Raw genomic sequence first — 26,056 nt, 5'->3', positions numbered from 1 at the left:
GTTGTGACTTTTCTATTCTTTTTAGGTTCTGCCTGCAGGAAAGGTTGTGATGTGTCTCTGGACCCAATAGTAAGGTGATGTTACATTTTTGCCTTGCTCCTGACCTCAGAAAGCTTTGTGACATATTGCTGGGCTCAGCACCTAGATGATGTGAGTCTCTTGCCTGGACCCTGCCCACAGGGGGCATTGTGACATATCTCTAAGTTCATGAACTATTTGATGTGATTCTTCTCGCTTACTTGGACTTTGCCATTAGAAGAGATTGTGACGTGTCTCTGATTCTAGCACCTAGGTGTTGTGACTCTCCTCGTTTGCCAGTGCTATGCCCACAGAAGGTAGAGTGAATTATCCCTAGGCCCATCACACAGGTGATGTGATTCTACTGCCTGGTCATTGCCCACAGGGGTCACTGCAATGTATCTCTGGGCCCATTACCTAGATGGTGTAATTCTCCTTATTTCTCTGCTTCTGTCCCCAGTTGGGATTGTGACATATTCCTTCACCCAACATTTAAGTGTTGTGATTCTCCTCTCATGTCTGGACTCTGACCACTGTTGTAATTTTGACATAGGGCTGGGCTCATCTGTCTAGGTTATGTGACAGGTTATGTGACTCTCTTCTTTCTTCCTAAGCCCTACCTACAGGGAGCATGGGTACATAGCTCTGGGCCCCTCACCGAAATGATGCAATCCTCATTCTTGGGCCCTTCACTCAGTGAGTACTGTGACATATTGATGGACTCAGCACCTAGGTGAGGTAACTCTCTTCTACTTCTTGGGCTCTGACCAAGGAGGTATTGTGATGTATCGCCGAGCCCAGCACATAGGTAATGTTACTCTTTTCTCCTGCCTGAGCTCAGCATAAATTGTGTATTGCGACATATGGCCTATCTTAACAACCATGTGATGCAACTCTTCTGCATGAGCCCTGCCCATAGGGGTATTATGCCATACCTTTTTGTTTATCACCTGGGTGATGTGACACATTTATTTTTCTGCCTGGGCTCTGCTAAAGAGGGTTATTATAACATATCATTTGGCCCAGCACCTATGTGATGTGACTCTCCTTTCTCCCAGGCCCCAAATATTTGGTGTATTGTGAAATAACACTGGGTCCAACACCTAGAAAATAAGAGGCTCCTGCCTGGGCCCTGCCCTCAGGGGGCCTTGTAACATATATCTGCATACACTACCTAGGAAACGTGACTCTTCTTTTCTGCCTGCACCCTCCTAACAGAAAAGATTATGACACATCACTGGACCCTGCGACAAGGTGGTGAGGCTCTTTTGACTGAGTCTTGAATATGTAGATCATTGTGACATATTGCTGCGCCCTCACAGAAGATTGTGACATACATCTGGCCCCAAACCCAGGTAATGTTACTCTCCTGCTTACTCCCAATCCAGAAGAGTGATTGTGACATATATCTTGGCCCAGCTCACAGATGTGATGATGCCTCTCATACCTTGAACTAGCCAATGAGAGAGATACTGTCTCTTATAGCAAGGCTCAGGGAAAAAGGTAAGATCCTGGGTGTCCTCTTTGTACAAAGGTCACAGAGGTTCACCACTCTCTTGCATGTTGTATAAAGCCCTCAAGTGGTACAGAGAGTGTCATCACAGGTCCACGGACACAAGAGATACTATGTTTCTGGTATGCACACCCTGCCAATCCTTAAAATAGTCATCCTCACACACAGACACAACCCACTGGTGAGATCCTGAATCTCACACATAGACACAGTCTACAGATGGAATTGTGTCAGTCATATGTGAACATCTGGACACATATGTGATAGTGACCCATTTCTAAACCCAGCTCATAGGCAAATGAGTACTCTTCTATTTACACACCGCCAACTGGGGAGGTGTTGACTCTCATATCTGAGCTTAGAGTGACACGTACAATCATGGGCTCATATCAGCATGAAGGTCTTAATGCAGATTGCAATTCTCATGCATATCATATTGTATTAGTTCATTTTCACACTGCTATAAAGAACTGCCCAAGACCAGGTAATTTAGGTAGAAAAGGGATTTAATTGACTCACAGTTCCACATAGCTGGGGAGACCTCAGGAAATTTATAATCATGGCAGAAGGAGAATCAGGAACCTTCTTCACAAGGTGGCAGGAGGGAGAAAGTGAATAAAGAAGGAACTTCCAACACTTATAAAACCATCAGATCTCTGAGAACTCACTCACTATCACAAAAACAGTATGGGGGAAACTGTCCCATGATCCAATGACCTTCCTGCCTTGACACATGGAGATTACAATTGTAGATGAGATTTGGGTGAGGACATAGAGCCAAACCATGTATCTCATAAATTCTTTGGGCGGTACAGAGAGTGTACTAACAGAGCCCAGCTCAAAGGTGAGATTGTAACACTAGTAAGCAGACACAGTCAAGGGTAAAGATTGTTGTTCTCTCACATGAGCATGGCCCACTGTTGAGGATTTGAATCTTATATCTAGAGGCAGTCAAAAGTCGCAATGTTGACTCTCATACATGGATTTTTGTTATGCATGGATTTGTTGACCCTCAAACCATAATTTAGCACACGTGTCAGGCTGTGACTTATCTAAGGGGACACAATGCCCAGAAAACTTTGAGAAGCTGCTGCACAGATCCAGTTCACAGTTGAGATTCTGACTCATGTACTTCACACAACATACAAGACATGTTGACTCTCATACCTAGAACCAGAACATGTGAGGGATTGATAATCTCATCCGTGGATTTTTTGAAGGTGTGATTGTGACATACGCCTCTGCCAAACACCTGATTTGACTCTCCTGCCTTGGCTTGGTTCACAAATAGAATGGTGATATATTGCTGGACCCAGCACCTAGGTGAGATGAGTCTATTCTCAAGCCTTGGTACCTCTTACAGGAGGCATTGTGACATAACGCTGGGACTTGCACTCAGGTGATGTAAGTTTTCACTCCTACCTTGGTGCTGCACAGAAGGGACATTGTGACACATCGCTCATTCTAACACTTAGGCGATGTGACTCTTCGGCCTGGGCCCAGCCTAAAAAGGGGGTTGTGATATCTCCCTGCACTCCTCACCCAGGTAATGTACTCTCATCTCTTGCCTGGAGGGATGGTGACATATCCCTGGGCTCAGCACCTAGCTAATGTGACACTTCTCTTCTTCCTAGGTTCTGCCCACAGGGGAGATTGTTACATATATCCTGGGCCCAGCTCCAAGGTGTTACTCATTTGCCTTGGCCCTGTCTTCAGAAGGTATTTTGACCTATTGCTGGGCCCCGGACAAAGTTGATGTGACTTTCTTGCCTTGACTCTGTCAAAAAGGGGGCATCTGTGTGTCCATAAATATTTGATGTATCTTTATTTTCTTACCAGGGTCTTGCTTATAGAAGAGATTGTTGCATATCTCTGTTCCCAGCATCTAAGTGATGTAACTCTCCTCGCCTGCCTGGGCCATGTCCGCAGATGAAATAGTGACTTATCCCTGGGCCCAGAACACAGGCAATCTGATTTATTTCTCCTCATCTCTTTCTACAGGGGGCATTGTGAAGTATCTCTTAGCCCATCAACTATTTGATGTTTATCTCTTCTCTTACCTGGGCTTTGCCCATAGGGGATGTTGTAACATATCTCATGGCCCAGCATGTAGGAGATGACACTCTCTTCTGATTGTTACATATTGCTTTGCTCACCACCTACTTGATGTGACTCTCCTCTCATGCATCGTCCCTGCCCCTTGGGGGTGATTGTGACATATAGCTGGCTGTAGCCCCTAGGTTACGTAACTTTCCTCTTCTTCCTGAGCCCTACCCACAGAAGGCATTGTGCTGTATCTCTGGGGCTCTCACCTAGGTGATGTGGCGCTCCTGCTTTGGTCTTCCTCTCAGAAGGTATTGTGATGTATTGCTGGACCTAGAACCTAGGTGATGTGGCTCTCCTCTACTGTTTGGGCTCTGACCAAAAAGAGATTGTGATGTTTCACTGGGCCCAGCACCTAAGTGTTGTGGCTCTCTGCTCTCTCCTAGGCACTGCATACATTGTGTATGGTGACACATGGCTGGATCCAAAACCAAAATAATGCAACTGTTTTGCATTGGCAACGTCCACAGGTGTATTACCACATATCTTTTTTTTTTTTTTTTTAGCTCTGAAATTGAGCTCTGAAATAATCTGGATCTTTGATCTTTGTTCCCATCTCTCCTATTAAGTTTAAACTTTATTCCAAAAGCCATTACAATAGTCATAATTACTGAATGCCACAAAGTGATCATTTTTTTCTCCTCTCCTTCCTTTTCTCTTTCTTTTCCATCTCCTCCTTTCCTCTTCCTCCTCCCCCTCCTCTCCTCCTCCTCATCATTGTCTCCTCTTTCTCCCCTCCACTTCCTCCTCTCTTCCTCCTCCTTTTCTCCTCTCTCTTCTTCCTCCTCCTTTTCTCCTCTTTCTTCCTCCTCTCCTTTTCTTCCCTTCATCTTCCTTCTCTCCTCCTCCTTCTCCTCTCCTCCTGTCTCCTCCTCCTTTTTCCCCCTCCTCCTCTTTTTCTCCTGCTCCTTCTCCTCTGTCTCCTCTCTTCCTTCTCATTTCCCTCTGATCCTCCTTCTCCTCATCCTCCTCTCCTCCTCCTGTCCTCCTTTGTCTCTCCTGCTTCTCCTTCTCTCTCCCTCCTCCCTTTTTCTCCTCCTCTCCCCTTTTTTCCTCCTCCTCTCCTCATCCTTTTCTTTTCCTCCTCCTCTTCTCCTCCTCCTCCTCTCCTCCTCCCAACTTTCATTTTATCCTCATTGCTACTAGTCCCGTTGTCCTCCTCTCCTGCTTATTTTCTCCTCTTCCTCTATTCTTACTATCTTCTCATTTTCTCCTCCTCTCCTCTTCTTCTTGTTTCCTCCTCCCTTTTTCTGTCTACTTTTTCCTCTCTTCCTTCTCTTTTCCTCCTCCTCTTTCTCCACTCCTTCACTCCTACTTCTCCTCTTACTGAGCCACTGGCCATGTCAAGCAGCACCCAGCACGTGTAGTGGCTGTCTCTGCAGCGCTGTGCTAGAAAAACCTGATATGCATCTATATTAGGTTTTGGAGGGTAGGAATACGTCCCAACCCAGGCGTCTGAGTTTATTTATATATTTATTTATTCTATGAGAAAGGGTCTTGCTCCATCACCCAGGCTGGAGTGCAGTGGCACAAGCTTATGATTCACTATAGTGTCAAGAGATCCTCTCACCTCAGCCTCCTGAGTAGCTGGAATTGCAGCCGTGGCCCACACCTGACTAAATGTCTTTTTTAGTGGCGGAGGTCTCACCACGTTGCCCAGACTGGTCTGAAACTTCTGGACACGAGTGCTTCTCCTGCCTTGGCCTCCCGGAATACTGGGGTGAATTTATTTATTATAGCACCGCCGGGAGTTGGATGGTATAAGCCTCGTAAGCCAGAAACATCTTCCCGACGCTGCTCCCCACCTTCTGCCCTCTCTTTTCTGGCATCCTTCCCCTATGGAATGAGGAACTTTCCTTCTATGGCCTTTCCAGTCCCTCTCTGGCGGGGAAGCCTGGAAACTAGGGTTCCTGCTTTCCTCAGCAGCCGCAAAGCATCAGGGATGCTGGCCAGGAGGCGGCCTCCTGGGGTGCTCTAGCCGGGGTGTTTGGTGGAAGCGCCTGCCGCGCCCTGCTCTGCGGATTTGAAATTCCTGGGCAGAGGACACTGGAGTCAAGGGGGCAGCAGGAAGCCCTGAGCCCTGGCCCTTTCCTAGCTGGCGGTTTTGGTGTGGCCGACTACCACCTAAGGCGCCCAGGAAAGAAGGGGGCCGGGGCCTTGCCATGGGGGCGCCTATCTTTCCTGGTCCTTCCGATGGCGGGGCGTGTGTTTTACAGGGATCCGTCAGTGTGGAGTGCACCTTCCTCGCGCGAGTGGGGGGCTCGGTGCCGGGTGCCATCGTTGAGTCCAGGAAAAGGGCGGGGGAGCCTACTCCCGCTGGAAAAATCTATGGCTATTTCCGGGGCTTCCTTTTTTCCTTCCACACCAGCCTGCAGCCTAGTGTCGCTTCCTCTGCCCCCAGCACTAGTCTCTGCCTGGACCCCCTCCCCCAATCCCAGTCGCCTCTCTTAGGAAACTGCGACCCTAATGTTTGCTAAGGAGCAGGGGAGGTCCTTCCTGTCGCCGACGCCCTCCATGGGAAGCGGCGCGTTTTCTGGGCCGAGGGCACATCGAGGATGTCACCCCCTCCGGGCCAAGGGTGAGGACGGGACGCGGCGGCCGATCCCACTACCTGGCGGGGCCGCTTCCTTTCCAGGCAGGGCGGAGACCTGCAGAGCTCGGGGACCCGGCCCGGCGCAGAAACGCGCTGGCCAGTGGGCCGCTTGGCAGGTGCCCTGGGCACCTGGCGACCCTCGTCAGCGCTGCATCCATGAGAGGTTATAAATGAGGAGGAAAGATTTTCTTTCTTTTTTTTTTCTTTTTTTTTCTTTTTTTTCTTTTTTTTTTTTTTTTTTTTTTTTTTCCTGCTCAGTGGATTTGTCCTCCTTCTCTTCTTACTGGTTAGGAGATAGAACATGAGCCCAGATCCCGGGCAGCAGTTCACACTCCATTACAAAACTCTACACAGCTTCCCAGCTAGCGCAGCGCACATTTGGGGAACATTGGAGGGATTGCCTCTTTCTTTTGTGGGTGGTGATGTTAGTGTTTGTGGAGAGAGAAAGAAGGGTGAATTAAAAATATAACGATTTGGTAGGTTGAAAAACATGTCTGGGATTTTCATTACTAGAAAATTGAACCCTCGTTCTTGTTTAAGAGTTTAGATTCACGCTTACCCCTTTCAAAGTCAGTGGAAACTGCCTGTTAGATGAGAATGCTGAAAATAGTGAGACACTTCTGTCTGGAGGAAACAAAATGATTTCCGCAAAGGCAAGATTGCCAGTGCATCCCTATATATTTGAGGGTTTTTTCCTTTTTTAGATATGTAGTGGTCTCTGTACCTGTGCACAATGATGCTGAAGTATATTTAATAGAAGTGGAAGGTGGGGGAAAGGGAATTGCAAAGAGAAGAATGTGATTTTGTTTTCATTTTTTCACACCCGTGAAAAGCATTCTCTAGTTTTGATGCTTTTTCAAGTAGGCAGGTAGAGTTTCTAAGCCATATTTTAATCAGAGAGTCTGTTAGAGGCCAAAGGCTCGGCTAAAACCTCTTTGGAAACACACACAAAAAACAGTTCTGTGCTACCTTCAAGAGTCCACAGAACTTTTGCAGAAATGGATATGAATTCCTTCAGAAGGGTCTTGTGCTCCATTTCAGGTGAATGAAGTTGCACTGTTTATCATTTTTAGAAATACTGCTAAACTGCTTGCATGTTAGCATATCTTGTTTTTAAAGGACTTGTTGGATGTTTGATAATTTTTAGAAATGCTACTAATGCTTATGGATATATGGAATATCACTCTCTGGGGTTGTCTAGATACCACTTTATTTCTCATCAGAAATTTAGACTCTAAGCCCTGAGCATGGCAGACACGTGTTTGTTATGTGATGTAAACATGCATCTCACTAAGCTGGCACAGGTAATTCATTCATACCTAACTTGTTACAACATCCAAGTGACTGCTTGATTTTCCTACAACTAAATGTTCCCATCTGGGGGAACATTTTTTATTTTAAGTCTCTTCAGGCCGACTCCTGAGGTCTTATTTGCATCTGAAACAGGCACAGCATGTTGAAGGAAAAAAAATACACCTTACCTTATTAGTCCTGCATTAGATCAATAGCTGTTTATTAAGTACCTGGTGTATGCCAGGCACTGCACAACATAGGTGTCCTGGTAATAAATGGCTGGTAATAAATGTGGTTGTCAGAAGAACACAGTGGCTCAGGTCTGTAATCCTGGCACTTTGGGAGGCTGAGGCGGGAGAATAAACTGAGATCATGAGTTTGAGACCAGCCTGACCAACATGGTGAAACCCCATCTCTACTAAAAATACAAAATTAACCAAACGTAGTGTCACATGCCTGTAATAGCACCTATTTTGGGAGACTGAGGCAGAAGAATTACTTGACCCCAGGAGGTGGAGGTTGCAGTGAGCTGAGATTGCGCCATTGCACTCACCCACTCACTCACTCAATCAATCAATGTAGTTGCCCCACATCAGGGGTCCTCAACACCAGGGCACAGACTGATACCAGTCTGTGGCCTATTACAAACCAGGCTGCACAGCAGGAGGTGAATGGTGGGTGAGTGATGCTTCATCAGTATTCACAGCCACTCCCCATCACTTGCATTACAGATCAGCAGCAGCATTAGATTATCATAGGAGTGCAAACACTATTGTGAACTGAGCATGTGAGAGATGCAGGTTGCAAACTATTTATGAGACTCTGATGCCTTAGGGTCTGTCACTGCCCCTCATCACTTCCAAATGGGAACATTTAGTTGCAGCAAAATAATCCCAGGGCTCTCACTGATTCTACATTATGGTGAGTTGTTTAATTATTTCATTATATATTACAATGCAATCATAATAGCAACGTGCACAGTAAGTGTAATGTGCTTGAATCATCCCAAAAGGAAACCATCCCGCCACATGTGTGGAAAAGTTGTCTTCTGCAAAACCAGACCCTGGTGCCAAAAAGATTGGAAACCACTGTCCTACATTATACAGTGCCTGGCATACACCAGGTAGCCAAAAAATTTCTTAGTAGGGTTAATTAGATAGAACTTTTAAAAGCTGTATTTGTCTTTTGATAGCTTGCTTTGTGTTTTTCTCTTTTTCCCTTTTCTCAGAGACAATGGGGTAGGATTATATATCAGATATTTCTGGTGGTTTAATAACTTTAAAATATTCCTTATTTATTTTGGTGTACCTTCCTGGACCAAGTTATTTTCACTCTGCTTTTTCAAAAGCATTCAGCAAAGATTTCACATTTCCACTCAGAGCAAAACTATTAGGGTTGGGTGGGTATATTGACTCCTGTTATAGCTGCTTTATGATCTACCCAAGGGCTGACAATAAATTAAGCTCAGAATCCACAATTCCTAACTACCGCTTAGCTCCATGGGACAGCTGCTTTATAGAGTCAGCTTGATCTCAAAACAATGTAGCTTTAAATGTATACTGCTTATTTACCTCCGTGTATGTGTGTTGTTATTTTTAATAAAGAAGGCCATATTTTTTTCAAAATAAATTCGGTTGATTTTGAAAGTATAAGGGAATTTAAAATGAAACTTTAGCCTTTGGTGGCACTGCCATTGATGAATATGACAGGCATCTTGTCAGTAGCTTTTCTACCTCATGGGATTGTCAAAAGGATAAAATAACTGTTTCAGAAACTCAAAATCTACATATGGAATAAAGTGGCATATTTTGAGATCAGGAAGCTTTGTGGGTGTCCACTGTGGATTTCCTTTACAGAATGATAAAATTTTTAGTGTCTTGCTTTGGGAAAGGGTGCTACTGGCATTTAGTGTACAGACACTAGAAATGCTGCTCCACATATTACAATGCATAGGACAGCCCCAAATGTCAGGAGAGCTGAAGTCAACAAAGCCTGCTTGAGAGGTATAGTAGTGGCCTTTATTGTATCCACAAGCATACTGAGTGCATTCCCTGTATTGCATGTGCTATATTTAGAAATCTGAAGTTCCAGAAAGTAGGTAAGCTTTTATCTGCCTCTAAGATGCCATGGTTGGCAGGGTCAAAGTTTTACAAGAAGCTTGGGATTGAGGAAAACATTAAGTGGTGTTCAGTGTATTTGAAAACTTTAGAGTAAATAAGAGTTCTAGAACTCATCTTCTTCTACAACAAATGAGATGCATTGGCTCTGTAAAGCTGTTTTGGTAGGTGGCTCAGTTTTCCCAGTCACCTCCTCAGTTATTTAGGAAATCTACTCTGATGCTGTCATCTGCCAGTCTTCCTCATGATTTAAGTTATGTGGACTACATCTTTTTAAAAAATTCTTTGAATTATCTCTTACTTGCTTGACAGTTAATGTTTTTGCATTCATAGTCTCCCTTATTTTAACTTCTCAAGTTTTTGCAAAATTCTTACATAACTATCTGCCCTTTTCATAGAGCAGTGTTGCTGAGCCAGGTCTTCTGTCCATACATGTCCTCTTGAGAGGGTGGATGTCAGCCAGCTGCCCTGGCTAAGAGGGATAGGGATAATACAGGGATGCAATAAAGGAGACAGTGATAATTTTTATGTTCTGAGAACCCAGGCCTCAGACCAGAACTGTCTAGTAGAATGAAAGGAGTGATCTTTTAGCTAACCAGTGCCAGTGGTCTGAACTTTGTCCTGCCCTCCACTTTCCACCCTATTACACAAGCAGGAGATATGCAAGGGAGAAGGCAGGAAGATGAGGAGACTGAATTCCAGTTAAGAAAGGGCTGCCTGCAGAAAGGAGACAGTTGCCCCCAAAGTGGTGTGGGCCCCCACTTACCTCAGAGACATGGGCAACACTTGAGAATAGTTGTTTTAAATTTTTTTTTTTTTTTTTTTTTTGAGACAGAGTCCCACTCTGTCGCCCAGGCTGGAGTGCAGTGGTGTGATCTCGGCTCACTGCAAACTCCGCCTCCTGGGTTCACGCCATTCTCCTGCCTCAGCCTACCAAGGAGCTGGGACTACTGGCACCTGCCACATGCCCGGCTAATTTTTTGTATTTTTAGTAGAGACGGGGTTTCACCATGTTAGCCAGGATGGTCTCAATCTCCAGACCTTGTGATCCTCCCGCCTCAGCCTCCCAAAGTGCTGGGATTACAGGCATAAGCCATCGTGCCCAGCCTAAAATTGTTAAATCAGTGGACAGACTGTAAGCATCCCATTGGTATCAGTGGCCAGGTACCCAATGCCTGTTCTCTGCAGCAACCTTTGCAGTCCCATACATGGGAGTGAGTTCTGTTCCTGCTGAATGCCCTGTGCATTCTGGTGCTTTTCTGACCTCCCCTCTAACCTATAAACTGGCAACTCCAGCTCTATATTTTCACCTACGACTTATCTGAAGCTGTAATCTTTTGTCATCCTGATCACAGTACAATTCCCTCATCCTGCAAGTACTTGTAAAAATGAAAGTAATCTCCATCCTTTCTGGAAGGTGATTACCATGCACACAACCTACTAGGCCAGGAACATTACTGCTGGCTGTCCTGATGCATGTCTCTCTCACCCTCATGTCCATCAGTCACCAGGCTCTCCTCAAAACCATGCTTCAATCACTGACATGGGCTGTTTAATCACTCCTGACCTGAGTACTTCATTGAGTCATAAACACCTCTTAATTTTCTGCCACCGGTTTCTCCCTACTGCTGTTAACCTTCCACCTTGCTGCCAGAGGCATTATCCTCAAAACCTAAAGCTGCTCTCATTGCTTGCCTGCCTAATGACATCTCTTGGCACCATGTTGTCTACAAAAAGGAAAATCCAAACCCCTTAACTTGTTTTACAAAGACTCTCATCTGCTTCCAAACCAAACTGCTAGTCTTGGCTCTTGTCTCTATCTTCCACATCACTGCCACACTGAATAATTATTTACTGCCTCTGCTGTTGCATGGGTTCTTTTCGTTGTGTCTCCATCTTCTTCCCCCAGCAAAGAACATTTACTTTTCTGCTGAGACCCATCTCAAATACTACCTTTTCTAGAAATAATTAGGCCTTCTGTTTCTAATGACTTTTACTCCCATGTGTCAAGTCTGTCTTCTGTAATTTATCTGTTAACATGTTTCTCCCACCTCAGGAATATTTTTTCCATCTCTTGTACCTAGCACAATTGCATAGTTGGTGCTCACTGACTACTGCATGTTGATTTCTTTCTTTCTTTCTTTCTTTCTTTCTTTCTTTCTTTCTTTCTTTTCTTTCTTTCTTTCTTTCTTTCTTTCTTTCTTTCTTTCTTTCTTTTCTTTCTTTCTTTCTTTCTTTCTTTTAAGATGGAGTTTTGCTCTGTCACCCAGGCTGGAGTGCAGTGGTGCAATCTCGGCACACTGCAACCTCCGCTTCCCGGATTCAGGCAATTCTCCTACCTCAGCCTCCCGAGTAGCTGGGATTACAGACACCCACCACCACATCTGGCTACTTTTTGTATTTTTAGTAAAGACAGGGTTTCACTATGTTGGTCAGGCTGGTCTCGAACTTCTGACCTCAGGTGATTGGCCTGCCTTGGCCTCCCAAAGTCCTGGGATTACAGGTGTAAGCCACCATGCCTGAACTTGCCTGTTGATTTCTAATATAAACATGAGATTTTTTAAGATTTTGGAGACGAGCCACATGTAAATTGAAAACTAAGGACTTTCACTCCACATTCAGTAAAGGAAGTGGACATAAACTAACAACTTTGTCACATCTGTCATGCAGTCGTTTGCAGCTACATGAAAAAGATTTAGGTGCTTTGGTGGGAAAGAATGTTGAATTATATTTTATTTTATTCTAAAATAAAAGTTGGCTCAGCTTAAAGAGAAAAGCATGCTTCTTAATGCCTGCTTGCACTAAAAGCTGTCACACTGTGGCCTTTAATAATTCTAAACATTATTAATGGATTTTGGTTTGAACTTTAAATTCAATGGGAAAAATAAATGCACAGATAAAAGACCCAGAACATTTCAGAGCTCCAATGTGTGAATTCATTTTCTCTACTTATTTAGAGTTTTGTTTCACTAGTGGTATGAGTTAATAGAAGTGTTGGTTTATATATAATTTAACTTTCCTTTATTCCATTATTTCTTGGTTTTAAAATTGAATGTAAAACCAGAAACCTGCAGGGTATAAATCTTGCTTGATATGTGTATGTGCAATGTACCTACTTGATAATAATTGATTATGTATCATACTCATAAAAAGAACCATTTTTACTGTTTTACGGGAAGTTATTTTACCCTGGTACTTTATTGTTAAAAACAACAACAAAGCACTTCTATAAATACACACAATCAAAATTTTAACTTTCCTTTAATAGAGGTACATACATTTTTAGAAATAAAAGAGATACCCAGAAGATAAGGTGGGTGTCCTGAAACACAAGGTGAACCCTTTGAATGGGTTTTCTTTTCAAAGAGTAATTTTTTTTTTTTTAATTGCTCATTCTTGGCTGTTTCTTGCAGAGGGGGATTTGGCAGGGTCATAGGACAATAGTGGAGGGAAGGTCAGCAGATAAACAAGTGAACAAAGGTCTCTGGTTTTCCTAGGCAGAGGACCCTGCGGCCTTCCACATTGTTTGTGTCCCTGGGTACTTGAGATTAGGGAGTGGTGATGACTCTTAACGAGCATGCTGCCTTCAAGCATCTGTTTAACAAAGCACATCTTGCACCGCCCTTAATCCATTTAACCCTGAGTGGACACAGCACATGTTTCAGAGAGCACCGGGTTGGGGGCAAGGTCATAGATCAACAGCATCCCAAGGCAGAAGAATCTTTCTTAGTGCAGAACAAAATGGAGTCTCCTATGTCTACTTCTTTCTACACAGACACAGCAACAATCTGATTTCTCTATCTTTTCCCCACATTTCCCCCTTTTCTATTCCACAAAACCGCCATCGTCATCATGGCCCCTTCTCAATGAGCTGTTGGGTACACCTCCCAGATGGGGTGGCGGCCGGGCAAAGGGGCTCCTCATTTCCCAGAAGGGGTGGCCAGGCAGAGGCGCCCCCCACCTCCCAGATGGGGTGGCCGCCGGGCGGAGGAGCCCCCCACCTCCCTCACGGACGGGGTGGCTGGCCAGGTGGGGGCTGGCCCCACCTCCCTCCAGGACGGGGCGGCTGGCCAGGCAGGGGCTGCCCCCACCTCCCTCCCGGACGGGGCGGCTGCCGGGCGGAGACGCTCCTCACTTCCCAGACGGGGTGGCTGCTGGGCGGAGGGGCTCCTCACTTCTCAGACGGGGCGGCTGCCGGGCGGAGGGGCTCCTCACTTCTCAGACGGGGCGGCTGCCGGGCGGAGGGGCTCTTCACTTCTCAGACGGGGTGGCTGCCGGGCGGAGGGTCTCCTCACTTCTCAGACGGGGCGGCCGGGCAGAGAAGCTCCTCACCTCCCAGAAGGGGTCGCGGCTGGGCAGAGGCGCTCCTCACATCCCAGACAGGGCGGCGGGGCAGAGGCGCTCCCCACATCTCAGACGATGGGCGGCTGGGAAGAGACACTCCTCACTTCCTAGATGGGATGGCGGCTGGGAAGAGGCGCTCCTCACTTCCCAGACTGGGCAGCCAGGCAGATGGGCTCCTCACATCCCAGACGATGGGCGGCCAAGCAGAGACGCTCCTCACTTCCCAGATGGGGTGGTGGCCGGGCAGAGGCTGCAATCTCGGCACTTTGGGAGGCCAAGGCAGGCAGCTGGGAGGTGGAGGTTGTAGCTAGCTGAGATCACGTCACTGCACTCCAGCCTGGGCAACATTGAGCACTGAGTGAATGAGACTCCGTCTGCAATCCCAACACCTCGGGAGGCCGAGGCTGGCAGATCACTCGCGGTTAGGAGCTGGAGGCCAGCCCGGCCAACACAGCGAAACCCCGTCTCCACCAAAAAAATATGAACACCAGTCAGGCGTGGCGGTGCGCGCCTGCAATCGCAGGCACTCGGCAGTCTGAGGCAGGAGAACGAGGCAGGGAGGTTGCAGTGAGCCGAGATGGCAGCAGTACAGTCCAGCTTCGGCTCGGCATCAGAGGGAGACCGTGGAAAGAGAGGGAGAGGGAGAGGGAGACCGAGAGGGAGAGGGAGAGGGAGAGGGAGAGGGCTCAAAGAGTAAATTTTTAACAAAGAAAAAGCATTGTGGGTGACTTAGTGTCTTTTATACAACATGAAATCCTAATTGATTAAGGATACATTACTAACTGTAAATGTCAATTAATAAGTGCTGCATGCTAACTAGAATTTAGATTCATACCTGACAGATACATTTAGACATAATATTCTAACTTAGTTTTATTTCTGAGGAGGCTTCTATATTTTCCTTTATGATACAGAAAATAGATTTTTTAGGCCATTTTATCTTTTACTTTAGAGCCTTTAATTGTTGGTTCAGCGGATTGTTTTACAATGGTTTAACATCTCAAACAGGTTTTCTGTGATTTGGTCAGTTAAATCTGTATGTATTTGGTTAAAACACTCAAAAGTTTTAAACCAAAAGTAACTTCAAGGAGGCTTAACTTGTGTTTCTCTGAATTTGATTTGTATTTAAATTATAAAAATAAGTTTTATAAGAGCCATTTTGTGTTAAAAGCTTATTAAAGTTTTACAATTTAATTTTTCTAAGTACAGTTCTGTATTAGATTTAGCCTCTTTTTTTTTTTTTTTTTTTTTTTTGAGACAGAGTCTCCCTCTGTCACCCAGGGTGGAGTGCAGTGGCACAATCTCGGCTCACGGCAGGCTCCGCCTCCCGGGTTCACACCATTCTCCTACCTCAGCCTCCCGAGTATCTGGGACTACAGGTGCCCGTCACCATGCCCAGCTAATTTTTTGTATTTTCAGTAGAGACGGAGTTTCACCATGTTAGCCAGGATGGTCTCAATCTCCTGACCTTGTGATCCCACCCGCCTCGGCCTCCCAAAGTGCTGGGATTACAGGCGTGAGCCACCACGCCTGGCCTAGCCTCTTTTTAAGAGACAGTTTTTCACTATCAAATTTACCATTCCCATGATTTTTTTTTTACATTTACAGATTTTATTTATTCCATAAATATCTGATTATCTGCTTGTGAAGGTTCTGTCTTTACCACCAAACTTACTTGCATTGCAAAGATAGACAGTTGCTAATATCATAGAGGACATATCACAGTGAAAGAGACTCATCCAGCCAGGAAAAGCTCACTTATATCAGTGTTAACTGCTCAAAGTATGACAAGAACTTATGAAGTAAAATTTGGCCTTTGTGTATGGAAGAGGAATGGAGGATGTCGGGATGCAGGTCAAGGAAGGCATCCTGTGGAAGTGACATTTGAGCTAATATCTGAAGAATGGGTGACAGGAAGAAAAAGAATGCTTCAGAGAACAGCAGGTACAGAAGCTGAGGTTGAAAAGGTGGATGTGTCCAGGGAAGTGGGAGAAGTACAGTGTGTTTGGAAGAAGAAAAGACACTGAATGAGGGGAATGACAGGAATGATGAAGTAGGCAGGGGTTAGAGTAGGCTTGTAGGAGCTCTGGAAAGCTGTAAAAAGTGTTGGCCCCAAAAGTAGTGTGGTGAGATTTGAATGTTACGGACTATTTTTACCCATAGTAGTAAATAGACCTGGTAGAAGGAAATAATTATTGGCCTTCTGTTTGGAATAAGATCAGTTAGAAGGCTAGTTTATGAAAAATTTGAAAAGCATTGGTGGCCTGAAGCATAGTGACAGTAGAGATGGGAGCTCAGATGGATTTGATAGAGGTTTAAGAGGTAGGAGAGGCTTGATGATGGGATGGTGTGGGGAAGGGATAGATAACTTCCTGATCTTGGATTTTATAGCTGGGTGGATAGTGGTGTCTTACTAAGATTGGAATGCTAGATTAGGCAATGTATATGAACTGGGCATGTTCTCTACCCTTTAAAGAGTTAATATGTTTTCTATGTTTTTAGCTATTTCTCCACTGTAATGTGTTATAGTTGGTTAAAAATTAAGTACCTGGCATGGATGAAGCATGAAAATACTATGTAACTGATAAACCAATGTTATGTTCTTACCTACAAAAATAATTAAATGGCTTTATCTTATTATTTTCCTGCTTTCCTTTTAATTTACTGATACTAAACTGCAAAGAACAGATTTCTTGTAGATGACCTGACCTTTTGAATGATTTTCAGATGAGATGTACACCTAAATGTTAAGAGTGTTGAAGTTTGTGTTTGATGTAGTGATGCCTTATCTGTTTGACTTGGAAGCATAGGATTCATGAGAAGAGACTTTGAGTAGGAAGCAAGCTAGGACTTTCACAATGGTTTAAGCCCATCAGAGCAGTCCTGATGCTAATTAGGAGCATCAGAACTCCTTTCATGGACTTATTTTTCATGTAATTTCTTAATTGAAACCCCATAAAGAACATAAGTGGTCTTGTGATACCTTAATGTCTTAGAGATATATCAATATTTTGCTTCACCTGTAATCTGTGAAAATAAAGTTTATTTAGTAAACAGAAGTTGTTGTTTATCTATTGTATGCTAAGATCTTCACTAGATCTGAGAGTGCCCAAGACAAAGATTTATTTTACCCCTTTCACAAAGAGTGAAACTTATTTCCACAGAGTATTTGTCTGGCCAGCATTTAAATACTTCTGGTGATGACAGACCTGCTACCTACCCCTAGGCAGTCCTTGGGCTTTTACTATATTAATTCACTTTTTTATGGCAAACAAAGTATTTTTGAAACAAAATAGACAGGGATGTGTTTTCTGCTGAGTTGGTACATGCTAGAAGCTGGAGTGCAGGCAAGTTGTTCTGTGCTTTATGCAACTCAGGGAGACAGTGTGCAATCTGACCCCCAGAGAGTTCCATCAGGGCATGCTTCGACTACTTAGTGAGTGGCCATCTCCTACATTAAGATTTCTGCTCCTGAGAAAAAAATATCAGTCTCACTTGGATGCACAGCCATCCTCTTCTGTGTGAGTTGGGCCACCATATTCTAAGACAATCTTATGTGAAAGTCTTATAGGGACTCTAATTTTGGGTAATGCTTGTCTCTGATGTCATCCACATGACTCATCAAAATCTCAGGTGAGCCCCACTGTGCTCGAGAGATGATCCTCTCTTATGGTATCAGTCCTGACAGATGTAACCTGAACATCTCTTTGGGCCCCAGGTAACACTGGTTTCCCCATTTTGGGGAGAACATGATTTTTCATCTCTTGCTTGGGAGCATAGATATTTTTGCATCACCACAAATAAATATCATTAGGACAGACACCACACTTTATTCCATTTCCGTATAGGATAAGATAAACTGAATAGAAAGGAATAAAACTTTAAAAAGCCCTCCCCACTCCTCAGTTATTAAAATTAAAATTGTTGCTGGGTGCGGTGGCTCACGCCTGTAATCCCAGCACTTTGGGAGGCAGAAGCAGGTGGGTCACCTGAAGTCAGGAGTTCCTGACCAGCCTGGCCAACTTGGTGAAACTCCATCTCTACTAAAAATACAAAAAAATTAGCTGGGCATGGTGGTGCATGCCGGTAATCCCAGCTACTCGGGAGGTTGAGGCAGGAGAATCGCTTGAACCCAGGAGGCGGAGGTTGTAGTGATTTGAGATTGTGCCATTGTACTTCAGCCTGGTCTATAAGAGCGAAACTCCGTCTCAAAAATAAATAAATAAATAAATAAACAAATAAATAAATAAGATTGATACAGTTTGGTGAAGAGATGCTAGGAAGAATACTTCTAAAACTAAGCTTAAGGATGTGTTTTGAAAGTGTAAATCTTAAGGTACTCTACAAATAACTCAAGAGTTTTTGTCTCACTGTGACCCAAGGCATATGCGTGCATTCAGAAGTCTAATTACAAGTTAGCTATAAATATATCTTACCAGATAATTACTGTGTTGTTAATATCAAAAATTGGAATCTAAATTATGTTCAGAACCAATTTGTGGTGACAATTATATACAAGCCAACTTTTAGCTAAGCCATTAACAGCTACGTATTTTGGAGAATGCTGGATAGTGGTGACCACAGATGCTGTCTGTTGGGTGACGTATTTTTCCTTAAATATTTGTGTATTTGCACTGTTATAGTGTTGCTCCCTCAAGTCCCTGGTGTGTTAAGCTTTCTATGCTTCGGAGTATGGGCATGTCTTACAGATGGCTGTCTTCTGGATATGTTACACCATCTATTGTGGTAAGATTAAGTGAATGAAAATTGAATGTATTTTCTGTTAAGTCCCTGAGGAAATTAATGAAATACGTTAATAAAGAAATACATGTTTGAAATTTGAGTTTACTTCAGAGAAATTAAAAATTGTATCAGGTAAGCCAGGCCAGGCGATGTGTCTTAAGGGTGTCTGTAATATGCCCAAAGCCAGTGTCATCATGTAAAGAGAGAGAGATCAGGATATATGCCGTAAAGTTACTTTTTTTTTTTTTTTTTCCAAAAAAGTGAATGCTCTGCCTTAAAATGAGAGTGTGTGTGCATGTTTGGTCTTCTTGTGACAATAGGTGCTGAAAACAGGGTAGTCACTAATGTCAGCTTCTCATTGATTTTGCTTCTCTTCTTAATCAGCTCTAAATGTAGATGTGGTGAACATGGTGGTCTGTGTGTTCTGAAGCTTGCTTTGTGCCTTTGTTACTCTGATCTGCACTGGAGGGTGGATAGTGTGTGGTCATGTGTTTGTTTTGTGTTATGCTAAGAAAAAAGGAGAAGTATCAGTGTATTGGGGAAGTAAAGTGGTTAACGCTGGTCAAATTCTTATGTTTAGAGATTATTATTTATTATATTTAAAGTAAATGGAATTTTGTAGGGCTCATTTGCCCAATTTGTCTCTAGGAAGTCTGATAGTAGCTAGGGCTGTCTCTTGTGTCTCTTCAGAAAACTAAATAAACAGAAATCAATCCTAAACACCAGAAACTACAACATGCTTATATTACAAGTGAATCTGTCCAGAGTACTTTTAAATAAGTTTAACCTACAGCATTCAAGTTGCAGACAAACTTTGGTGAAAAGCATTTCTTAGCCAGGTTTGCCTGTATTTGCATTAAATCAGATAAACCAGAAGTATTTCTTTCTCTCTTCTACCTGTGCTAGACCTATTAATCCATACAAATCCAGTTTGACAAGTCAACAATCAAAAGTTTTACTTCACTTTCACCCTTTCTTGGTTGTTACTGTACATGTGCTTTACAAAGAAAAGGGAAGATGGAGCCACCATTTTGAACAGGCATAGTCCCCAGGCAGCCCCTTTTCCTACTGGCATAGCGTGGGGGTTGTAAGACAATACATTCAAGCTTATGTACAAGGCATTTGAGGTTGAGGCATGGAAAAATACTGAGGCACTGTGTGTATGTTGTTTGTGCATAAGACTGTAATTCCTTAACCCTGAAAACAGGACAAGGAACAGAATGTGTGATAAAGAGTGCTGAACACAGCCTCCTAAGAAAGTGGTTTGAGTGCTTTTAGATGTTATAAACAAGGCCATATGTGCCTCATGACCCGAATCCAAATAGCCACCTGGTGGATGTTTCTTGTTTGTCTAAATTGTAGTTCAACAAGCCTTCTCAATAAATACTTGGCGGATGAATCTTAAGGCAACACTCCATTGGAGGAGCTGCTCCCTTCCCCGTTCAGCTGTAATTGTCTGAATATTTATTTCTCGGCATTCACTGCAGAACAAGCTGCAAGTGGTGACTCGGACGTGATCAAGAGGTGACTCCGACGTGATTGCCTTGAAGTTATGCATGAAGTAGGATGACTCACCAATCTTCGGGGAATACCGGTAAGGGACAGTCCCGACCCATTTTCAGGAGGACAGGACCGACGTCTATAATACCAGGGGTCGGGTTACCACGGATCAGGAGTTGTCCAAAGAGCAGAAAGTATTTTTTAAAACGGTGCAACATTTACTTAAGGTTATTCAGTGCACCATAGAGTCTGAAGCTTTGCATAAGCTTATGTTTTTAATTCGGCAGGAATGCCCTTGGTTCCCTGATCAAGGAACATTAGACTTAGAGTTATGGGAGCAGGCAGATTGCTGCCTGAAAAGAGGATTTGAGCAGGACCATTTTACTAATGTTACCGTTTTGATCACCTGGAGTCTGGCATGTTCTGTGTTGTACCCTCTTTATATGCCAGATCGTGGTGAGTCAGATTGCCCATTTTCTTCACCTGAAGGGAATTCGGAAAATTTAAAGGAAAAGGGAACACAGAAAGCAGAACAACAGGGAGGAGTTCCTCCCCCAACTTCACTCCCTTCAGTAGGGCATAAAGAAGACACTTTTCTAGTGATGATGAGGATGGACTGGAGCCTTTTCCTCTCCCAATAGAAAAGCCATTGCCCTCTTCTCCTCCACCCTTCACACGACCTGCATCTGTTGGCCCCATTCAGGCAATAGCACCTCCCATCCCCTTTGAGTAGATTGGAGGCCGTCCAAGGGACTATTCTTGGATAAGACCTCCAGGCAGTGAACATTTATATGACTGGATGGCCGTGTCCCCTCAAAAAACTTCCCTACTAGAAGGATGCCTCCAGGAGGGACTGAGAAAGGAAGATCCTGAGGCGCTTTTTAGTGCATTCCCTGTCATTGTTCAAAATAATAGGAGACGGCATGAGCGCTTGCCTTTTATTGTCTTTAAGGAGTTAAAAAGAAGTATCTGCAAAAATGGTGTACATTCACCCTTTACGCAGGGGATGGTTGAGGCTCTGGGAAATGGTTATGAGATGGCTGTGCATGACTGGAAAACTCTGGGAAAAGTTTTGGCTTCAGCTGCTGAATATACTGTGTGGTGGAGAGAGTACAGTGATCTAGCCATGCAGCAATCCTTGCAAAATTTGGATAATATCCTGATACAGCTTGATATGTATGCTATTGGAGACAGGGCCTTTTGCTTCAGCTCAGGCTTAGGCTCAGGTGGACAGCCATCTATTTCCTCAATGCTCACAGCTAGCGATACAGGCATGGAAGAGGATACTCATGGGACAATTCCAGGGTTCCTTTGTGATGGTTAAACAGGGTGCCACAGAAACATATGTTGAATTTATCAACCGATTGCAGGCTGCAATTGAAAGACAGGTACCTCATCCTGAAGTCGCCAAACTTCTTATGTTGCAATTGGCTTTTGAAAATGCAATAAGGACTGTCAGGCAGCAATAACCCCAGTCTGAGCCACTGCCACTGAAATCGGTGTGTTTATTAAAACGTGCCAGAATGTAGGCACTACAACTTACCTGGCTCAGACTTTTGCTGCAATGATGACTGGGGCCACATATTATAATTGTGGCCAAACTGGGCATATGGCCAAAGAATGCCAACAGAAGGGAGTCCCAAAGAAATCAAAGGCCCCTAAAATACCCTCCCAAGAATGCCTGTGATTCAGCAAAGGTAAGCACTGAGCTAATCAGTGAAAATCAAAATTTGATAAGGATGAAACCCATTATCGGGAAACGGGAAGAGGGGCAAGACCTCCAGTGCCCAGAAAAATCCATGGAGGAACACCAATTCCCAGACTTGGGGAATGACTTTCCCCTCTGAGTCAGGACCAGAAATAGCATCCATAACCTCTCTTCAGCCACCTCTGGCAGCGCAGGGCTGGACCTCACAGTCATATCAGATATGGTGCTTAAAGAGCAAGATGGGGTCCAGCTGATTTCTACTGGAATCTATGGCCCATTACCAAGAGGAACATTTGGATTGACTATCAGAAGTACACTTCAAGGAATTCAAATTTTCCCTGGAGTCATAGATTCAGACTATTTAGCAGAAATTAAAGTTATGGCACAGGTGTCAGGGGTCCACACCATCTCTAAAGGGACTTGCCTTGCTCAGATTATTCTTACTCCTTACCTTCAAGGTAATGTTCAACAGACCTGTGGGGCCTCAGGATTCGGCCACTCAGGCATGAAGGTTTTTTGGAGTAGTCCAGTGTCGTGTCATAGACCATACTTAGAAGTAACAATTAATGGAGTTATGTTTATGAGAATTATTGACATGGGGGCTGATCAAACTATAATAGCTAAAAGACAGTGGCCTTCAGATTGGGCCTCTCCTGCCTGATGTTCTGTCATGGGTGTTGGAGGGTATCAACAGCCATTAAAAAGTAGGCATATTCTTCCACTTTTGGGCCCGGAAGGCAAGGTCACCCATGTTCAGCCCTTTATCTTAAGAGATTCTATTTTCTCTGTGGGAATGAGATGGCCTAGAACAGTGGGGCTTAAACCTCTCTGTCCTGCCCCCTTTTTGGTAGGGGCCACTGCTCCTTTGAAAATTATCAAAACCAAGTGGAAAACTACTAGCCTGCTATGGGTGGAGAAGTGGCCCATTAAGAAGGAAAAATTGCAACACATCCAATGTCTCGTACAAGAACAACTAGACACTGGCCACATTGAGCCTACTACTAGTCCCTGGAACACTCCTATTTTACCATTCTAAAAAGGTCAGGAAAGTGGAGGTTATTGCATCACCTCTGTACTATTAATGCTGTAATGTTTCCTATGGGGCCTTTGCAACCAGGATTACCTTCTCCGGTTATGATCCCCAAAGACTGGCCTCTTATTTTAATTGACCTAAAGGATTTTTTTTTTTTAACCATACCCTTGCATCCCGAAGATAGAGAAAATTTTGCTTTTATTGTTTCCACTTACAATACTCTGCAACCAGTTTAATGTTACCAATGGACACATCAATCCTTCCCCTAGGCAAAAATTTTCCACTATATGGATGATATTTTGGTAGCTGCTCAGCATCAGTCATTACTGCATCAACTTCATGCAATGGTAGTACAGCATATGTCACAATATGGTCTCATTATTGCACAAGAAAAAGTCCAGCTGATGGCTCTGTGGCTCTATATACTCTGTGGCTCTTATCTACTACCCTCAGGCCACAACTTACAGAATTAATTCTTCCACAGCACTTAACCCTTAATACATGATATTGAGTCCTAGGAAAGATTAGTTGGATATGATCCTATTTAGGCATTCCTACAAATTAATCTTTTTGACACCCTGAAAGGTGACTCTGCTTTAAATTCACTGCAAGACCTCTCTTGGCTAGCACAGGCTAAGCTTAATGCTGTGGAGCAAGCCTTGACCCAAAGGTGTATATTGGGTTTAGATCCTGACAGACCTATAGATCTTTTGATCTTTAATACCCCTCAAAGTCCTACAGGAATGCTTGGGCAAGTTGGAACAAATGTTTCTCCTTTGGGGCGGCTTTACCTGTCTTGTAACCCCCTCCCTAAACACATACAAAAGACCACAGATTTAATAGCTTCTCACAAAGGGATGCCGACATTGCATCTAATTGTCATGATATGACCCTGCTACTCTTTTCTTACCTTTAAGCAAGGAACAAGTTCATACTCTCTTAGCCTGTGATCTTGATTGGCAAGTTGCAATGATCAACTTTATTGGTAATATTAGTTTCCATTTACCAGCCTCTAAGCTCCTGAACTTTTTACAAACTGTGCCTGTTAAATTTGCATGTATTGTTGTCTCTGAGCCCTTGCTTCACGCCACTACTGTCTTACAGATGGTTCAAGGAAAATGGGAAAGTCAGCTAGTGTGGCAAGATGCCATGCAAAATTGGCAGCACAAAATCCAGGAACATTTCAAAACTACTCAATAGGCTGAGTTAGGTGCCCTAATATTGGTGTTACAAACTTTTCCTCACCAAGACATGAATATAATTAGTGATTCCACTTATGCGGTGTATAGTATTACTCATTTAGATCTCACACATCTAAAAGGCATTACTAATGAACCGCTACTAACGCTGTTTCTCACAACACAGGAGCTCCTTTGTCCCCATCATCACCCTTTTTATATCACACATATTCGCTCTCATTCTGGGCTACCTGGTCCCTTGTCAGCAGGGAACACTCGAGCTGATGCTCTGGTACAAACACAGATGAGGTTTGCAGACTTTCCTGCATTTTTGTGAGCTCAAGCTGATCATTCCTTTTTTCATCAGAATGCTCGCAGTCTTTTGTTTTTGTTTTTGTTTTGAGATGTTTGAGATGTTTGAGATGTTTTGAGATGTTGGAGTCTTGTTGCCCAGGCTGGAGTGCAATGATGCGATCTCGGCTCACTGCAACCTCCACCTCCCAGGTTCAAGCGATTCCCGTCTCAGCCTCCTGAGTAGCTGCGATTACAGGCTCATGCCATCATGCCCAGCTAATTTTTGTATTTTTAATAGAGACAGGGTTTCATTATATTGGTCAGGCTGGTCTCGAACTCCTGACCTCAGGTGATCCACCCACTTCAGCTTCCCAAAGTGTTGGGATTATAGGTGTGAGCCACTGTGCCCAGCCTGCCTACAGTCTTAAACAAGTTTCATTTAACGCTTGATCAAGCTTGCATGATTATTAAAACTTGTCCTGACTGCCAACAGCATTCTCTCTCCCTTTTTTCATTGGGACTTGGTGCCAACCCATAAGGTCTGGCACCTAATGCTACCTGGCAAACTGGTATTACTCAGCATCCACCTTTTGGATGCTTTAAATTTCTCCATGTTACTGTGGACACTTATATGGGCCTCATATATGTGACTCCATGGACTGGAGAAGAAACTAAAGATGCAATTGCTTATCTTTTTGAATCTATTATGACCTTAGGCCCTCCACAGACTATTAAAACTGATAATGGTCCTTGCTATCTTAGCACTAGCTTTTTATATGCATTGCAACTTTGGCACATACAACACAAAACTGATACTGATAGTTCTTATAACTCAACCTGTCAGGCCATTGTTGAACAAGCTCATCAAACCCTTAAAGTGTATCTTAATAAATGAAAAGGGGGGAATATGGGAGCTCTCTCCTCGAGAATGAGCAAAAATCTTATTTACTGTTAATTTTTTGAATATTGGACAAGATGGCCAGATGGCTATTGGTCATAGGATGAAGCTGTTTGAGGTCACAAAATGAAAGGTGTTAATTCGAGACATTTGTACAGGGAATTGGGAGGGACTTTATGAGGCACTGCAATGGGGTCAAGGTGCGGTTTGTATTTCATGAACTACAGGACTAGAGTGGATCCCCATAAAATGAGTGAAGCCATATTATGAGTTAGAGACTACTGAAAAAGCCTCTCCTGATGATGAAGGACCTGTCATTGGAGAATCGACCAAAACTGACAGTGATAACTTGGAAGGCACCTGACATTACCTGGGGACAGCTAAAGAAACTGGACCAACAGGGAACTATCTGGGAGCCCCTGCAACTGCAGAGAACCAGTTTCTTATGTATCTGATGGTAATTGGGGGAGCTTCTGAGAAGGTAAGACAGACATGGATGTTGGGGTGGCTGGTAATTCTTGTTCTTTGCCAACTGGGCTTAGCTCAATAACATGTTTATTGGAGTCATGTTCTGAATCCCTCAATTTTCAATGTTATTATGTGGTGTGATGCTGACCCGCCTTTGTCATCTAATAATACTTCTTGGATGGGAGGTCGATGGATGCCCCTGTCTTACTCCCTAACTGAAAATTTGGGATGGATTAAACTTAATGACTCCTTG

The 26,056-nt window shown here is 43.8% G+C and overlaps 1 long non-coding RNA gene across 1 annotated transcript; it reads left to right on the top strand.

Moving 5' to 3' along the window:
- Positions 1–516: 516 nt before the first annotated feature.
- LOC134809099 (uncharacterized) lies at positions 517–26,056 on the top strand. Its single transcript, XR_010153806.1, has 3 exons — positions 517–1,373; positions 20,212–20,318; positions 25,563–26,056. It is a non-coding gene; the product is annotated as an uncharacterized LOC134809099 (long non-coding RNA).

Source organism: Pan troglodytes, chromosome 20, assembly GCF_028858775.2.
Source record: "Pan troglodytes isolate AG18354 chromosome 20, NHGRI_mPanTro3-v2.0_pri, whole genome shotgun sequence".
Lineage (NCBI taxonomy): Eukaryota > Metazoa > Chordata > Mammalia > Primates > Hominidae > Pan > Pan troglodytes.
This window is presented reverse-complemented; position numbering and strand designations above follow the sequence as displayed.